This window comes from Ochotona princeps, chromosome X (assembly GCF_030435755.1).
Source record: "Ochotona princeps isolate mOchPri1 chromosome X, mOchPri1.hap1, whole genome shotgun sequence".
In the NCBI taxonomy this organism is placed as follows: domain Eukaryota; kingdom Metazoa; phylum Chordata; class Mammalia; order Lagomorpha; family Ochotonidae; genus Ochotona; species Ochotona princeps.
Window position 1 is genome coordinate 42860397 of NC_080865.1, and position 6000 is coordinate 42866396.

The window sequence follows — 6000 nt, forward strand, 5'->3', positions numbered from 1 at the left end:
ACTTTTCCTGATTATACATTGTTTATTTTGTAACTTCTCATTAATTTTCAGCTATCTTAATTGAAAGATATCCCTGGGGTTGGGGAGGGGGGAGGAAAAATCTCAGAACCTTTTGAACTGCATCATGAAATAAATAAATGAATGAATGAATGAATAAACACATTTTAAAAATCTCCTTTTCTAATAAAAAGAAATCTTTTTAAAATAAAATGAAATAAAAATTAAAGCATCAAAAAGTGAAAGTTACTCTTTACCCTGCCGTGCATCCTTGTCAATACTTCTTTCTTGTCTCAACAAGGTTTGTAGGGCAGTATTTTTTTAATCAACCAGTTACAAATATTGCTAGGGCACAATACTCTACTTTCAAAGATTTGAAACCATAAATTGTTGATTGTCTATACAATGGAATACTATCTTAGCAGTGGAGATGTACAAAACACCTCTATGAATCTAAAGTCGATAACATGGCATGAGAGAAGCATGAAACAGTGCAGACCAATTTAATTATTTAATTTTTGTAATTAGAAACAGCAGACAGTGCCACCCCACATCATCTATGGATGTACATCTAGAATGACAAAAGAAGGAAATGATCACACTGTAGGGATGTGTGCTTTATTGTGGAGCAAGAATGTGGGTGAGATCAGGAAGGGTAAACTCAGAAATAACAATCAATAAGGGTGATGTTCTTTTGTGATCTGAGGAGTGTCTCCATTGAAAGACAGTGTTGAGAGGCAGGGAGGGAGGTATACTTCCCAAATGCCTGGGGCTTGGCTAGGTTGAAGCCAAGGAGCCCAGGACTGCAACTGCACCTTCCGTGTGGGTACATGGGCCCAAGGACTTGGACCTTCTTCTCTGTTTCTAGGTTCATTTTCAGGGAGATGGATCAGAAGTGGAGCTTCAGGGTCTTGGGGTGGTACCTGGTACCTATACGGAATGCCAATGTCAAAGACAGTTGCTTCCCAGCATGCTCGTCTCTGTTACACAGTTCATTTGTGAGAATATATGTATACACTTGATGACTATGATAATTCTGGGAGTAATAGTGATAAATGAAAATGGGGACAGGGAGTAATGAGAGGGGGAAGGAAGAAACCCTACATCTACAAAACTATATTATGAACAGACTCGCAAGATGGCCGACATAGGAGGATGGATGTGAGGGAGCTCACAGACAGAGAGGGATAGAACACTACAAAAGTGTAAGTGGAGCAGCATAGAGCTACAGGGAGAGGAGCGTGAAGTTCCCTGGACAGTGTGGACCCAAAAAAATCCACACAACTCAGAAGAGCAACCAGGAAAAAAAACAAAACAAAATAAAACAAAAGGCAGGGAAGACGGCTTTCTGCTCCTGACCTGCTGAGTCACGTTTAAGTGCAGCCGCCAGGAGCCGCAGTCGCAGCCACAGGAGATGCAGGAGCCGCAGAAACTGCCGGTAGTCGCTGCAGCTGCCGCACCCGCCGCAGCCACCAGGAGCTGCACCCGTGGCGAAGGTCCTCACCAGCAGCAGAGGCAGAATGTAAGAACCTGAGGTTTAAGTGAACTGGGTAGGGGCAGCAGTGGGTCAGAGGCTCCGGGAGTTAACCCTCCAGGGGCATGCACAGAGCCTGAACATCCTTGGTGCTCATCTCCCCATCCCTCCCACCTCCCCGGAGATTCCAGCGTCTGGGGACTCAGGGCAAGTGCCTTGAAACTGCCAAAACTGTGTCTTGAAAGTGACGCACAGCGGTCCTGTGCACTGAGGAGAAATGCAAAAGGCACACTGAATACTCCCCCGTGCCTTGCAGACTGGCACACAGCTAGGTGGTACTGACCAGCAGGAACCCGAGCACGCCTATGGGATGTGCAGACCCGGGCGCTAATCTGGGCTGGGCGGTCCTGTGTGAGCGCTGGGGTGGGCGGTTCTGTGCGAGTACTGGGGTGGGCGGTCTCACGCTGCTGGGGTGGGTGGACCTGCGCAGGAGACGCTTCCAGAGAGCACCTGGAACACCCCACGCCCTACAGTCCCATGCTTGGGAGATGCACCAGGAGGGCACTGCAGACCCGCGTGCAGAAGGCGTTCCCAGAGAGCACCTGGAACCTCCACACCCTGCAGTCCCTGGCACTGTGGACACATGGAGAAAGCACCTACAATCCTCCATGCCCTGTGATCCCGTGCAAAGGGGGCGCACACAGAGAGTGCCTGCATTCCCCCACGCCCTGTGGTCGCATACGTGTAGGAGAGGAGCTGAGAGTGCATTTTGAATCCACTGAGGCTTGGAAGTGGCGCCCTGAGGTCCAGTGTACTGGAGACACACCAAAAGTGCCTTGAAAATTCCTGCACCCTGCTACTCCATGCCTACAGGCTCTGATCTCTGCAGGATAGTGCTTGGAGACCCCTCAGCACACTGGTGCCTAGGTCTCTCAAAAAAAACCCACTAACACAATGGGAAGAAATACCAGAAAAGGTAATGATCCAGATGAGAGAGCCAACACCCCACCAATAAAGGATCAAAAGCCAATGTCTATTTCGGAGATGCGAGATGAAGACATGGAAGATCTACCAGACAAGGAATTCAAAAAAAATAATGTTAAAATCTGTCAGAGACAATGAGAAGAATTGGGAGGACTTCAAGGAATTCAAGAACCACATAGTCACAGAAATACAACAAATGAAAAGTAAAATCCTTGACTTAGAGCACAAAATTGAGAGCCTAACCAACAGAATAAATACAGCAGAAGAGAGGATCTCTGAAACAAAGGACATGCAAAATGAACGTACCCAGCTCATTAAACAGCTGGAGACAAGTCTGAACAAAGCCAATAAGACCATACAAGAAATGAAAGACAACCTCAGAAAATCGAATATTAGGATTATTGGCCTTCCTGAAGGAGCAGAAAGAGAGTCAGGAATGCAAATGGTACTCGACGAAATTATACAGGAAAACTTCCAAAACACTTGGAACATGAACCCAGCCCAAATCCAGGACAGTCAGAGGACTCCCAGGAGATATGACCCAAAGAGATCTTCACCCAGACATATGGTGCTCAAGTTCCACTCCAACGAAGACAAAGAAAGAATCCTGAGACAAGTACGAAGCAGAGAAAAGATCACACACCGGGGAAAACCAATCAGAATCACTGCTGACTTCTCTGAAGAGACCTTACAAGCAAGAAGAGAATGGACAAAGATCTTCCAAATCCTGAATCAGAACAACTGTCAACCAAGAATATTGTACCCAGCAAAGATCTCATTCGTATTTGAGAACGAAATCAAATACTTTCATAGCAAAGAGAAATTAGAAGAATATGCCAGCACAAAACCAGCTCTACAAAATCTCCTTAGAAATGCACTAAATCCAGAAAAAAAGGAGGCGAATCATAAGCAAAGATGGCAAACAGGAAGGTCTCCCCACTAAAGTCCACACAAGAGGGGCAATTACACAGATATGAACACCCACAAAAGCACATACATATGGCAGGGCAAAATCGCAACCTCTCAATTTTAACTCTTAACACAAATGGCCTGAACTCACCAATCAAAAGGCATAGATTAATGGAATGGATCATCAAAAAGGACCCAACTATCTGTTGCCTACAAGAGACACATCTAACCAGAAAAGACTCCTAGAAGCTGAAAGTGAAGGGTTGGGAAAAGATATATCACGCCAATGGACGAGAAAAAAAGGCAGGGGTAGCTGTCCTAATTTCAGATGATATAGACTTCAATCTTACAAGCATCAAAAAAGACAGGGAAGATCATTATATAGTGGTGAAGGGATTGATCCATCAGGAAGTAATTACCATCGTGAACGTATATGCACCGAATCCCAACGCACGTAGCTACGTGAAGCAGTTACTTACAGACTAAAGGGGAGACATAGATATGCACACAATAATTGTGGGTGATCTTAACACCCCGCTAACAACAATAGACAGATCAACAAAACAAAAACTCAACAAAGAAACAACAGAGCTCATACAAACAATAGAACACCTAGACTTGGTAGACATTTATAGAACTTTTTATCCTAAGGCCACAGATTATACATTTTTTTCAGCAGTGCATGGCACCTTCTCCAGGATCGACCACATGATAGGACACAAAGCAAATCTAAATAACTTCAAAAAGATAGGAATCATACCATGTACCCTCTCAGACCACCACGGAATGAAATTGGAAATCAGCAATTCAAAATGCCCCAGGAAATACAGAAACTCTTGGAGGCCAAACAATATGCTATTAAACGTACAATGGATCAGAGAAGAAATTAAAGATGAGATCAAAAAATTTATGGAAACCAATGAAAACTCTGACACAACATTCCAAAATTTGTGGGACACTGCCAAAGCAGTGCTACGGGGTAAACTCATCACAATTGGAGCTCATGTCAAGGCCCAAGAGAGGCGCCAAACACAGGAACTAAACACACAGCTCCAGGAATTGGAAAAACAACAGCAGAAGAGCCCCCCACACAATAGGAAACAAGACATCATCAAAACAAGGGAGGAAATTAATCAGATAGAAATAAAAAAAAAACTATACACAAAATCAATGAATCAAAAAGCTGGTTTTTTGAGAAGATAAACAAGATAGACACCCCACTGGCCCGACTGACAAAGAAAAAACAAGAGAAGGCAAGAATTAACAGCATCAAAGATGAAAAAGGCAACATAACAACAGACATGGCAACCATTAAGGACATAATTAGAAATTACTACAAAGCACTGTACTCCAACAAATCAGAAGACCACCAAGAAATGGAAAAGTTCTTAGACTTCTACCACCTGCCAAAACTTAGGCCAGAGACAACAAATGACCTGAACAAACCCATAACTGAAGCAGAGATTGAATCAGTGATTAAAGATCTCCCAACAAAGAAAAGCCCAGGCCCAGACGGCTTCACTCCAGAATTCTACAAAACATTCCGAACAGAACTAACCCCAATCCTCTACAAACTCTTCAAAACAAGAGAAAAGGAAGCAACCCTTCCAAACTCATTCTATGAAGCCAACATTACCTTAATCCCAAAACCAGACAGAGAACCAACAGAGAAGGAAAACTACAGACCTATCTCCCTGATGAACACTGATGCTAAGATTCTCAACAAAATCCTAGCCTATACAATTCAAAAACACATCACACAGATCATTCATCCAGACCAAGTAGGATTCATCCCTGGAATGCAGGGATGGTTCAACATTCGGAAATCCATAAATGTGATACACCACATCCAAAAACTGAAAAACAAGAATCATATAATAGTAACAATAGATGCAGAAAAAGCTTTCACAAAATCCAACACCACTTTATGTTAAAAATCCTAACCAGAGTAGGCATAGATGGAACAATCCACAACATAATCAAAGCAATATATGAAAAACCCAACGCCAGCATCATACTGAATGGAGAAAAACTGGAACCCTTCCCACTGAGATCTGGAACAAGACAGGGATGTCCACTTTCTCCACTACTATTCAACATAGTCCTAGAAGTACTCGCTGAGGCTATAAGACAAGAAAAAGAAATCAAAGGAATCCAAATGGGAAATGAAGAAGTCAAGCTTTCACTATATGCAGATGACATGATTCTTTCTGTAGAAGAGCCAAGAGACTCAATACAGAGACTCCTAGAACTTGTACGAGAGTTTGGTAGAGTGGCAGGGTACAAAATTAATGAACAAAAATCAACAGCCATAGTGTATGCAAATAGCCCAAAATGGAAAAAGATTTAACCAGCAAGATACTATTGAAAATAACAGAGAAAAGTATGAAGTATTTGGGAATAAATCTAACCAAAAATGTAGGAGACCTTTTTGAAGAAAACTACAAACTACTTAAACAAGAAATTGAACAAGACCTCAAAAGATGGAGTAACATCCCATGCTCCTGGATAGGTAAAATCAATATTATTAAAAATGTCTATACTGCCAAAAGCAATATATACATTCAACGCAATCCCATTCAAATTGCCCAAAACATTCTTCATGGAACTGGAAACAATGATCCAAAGGTTCATCT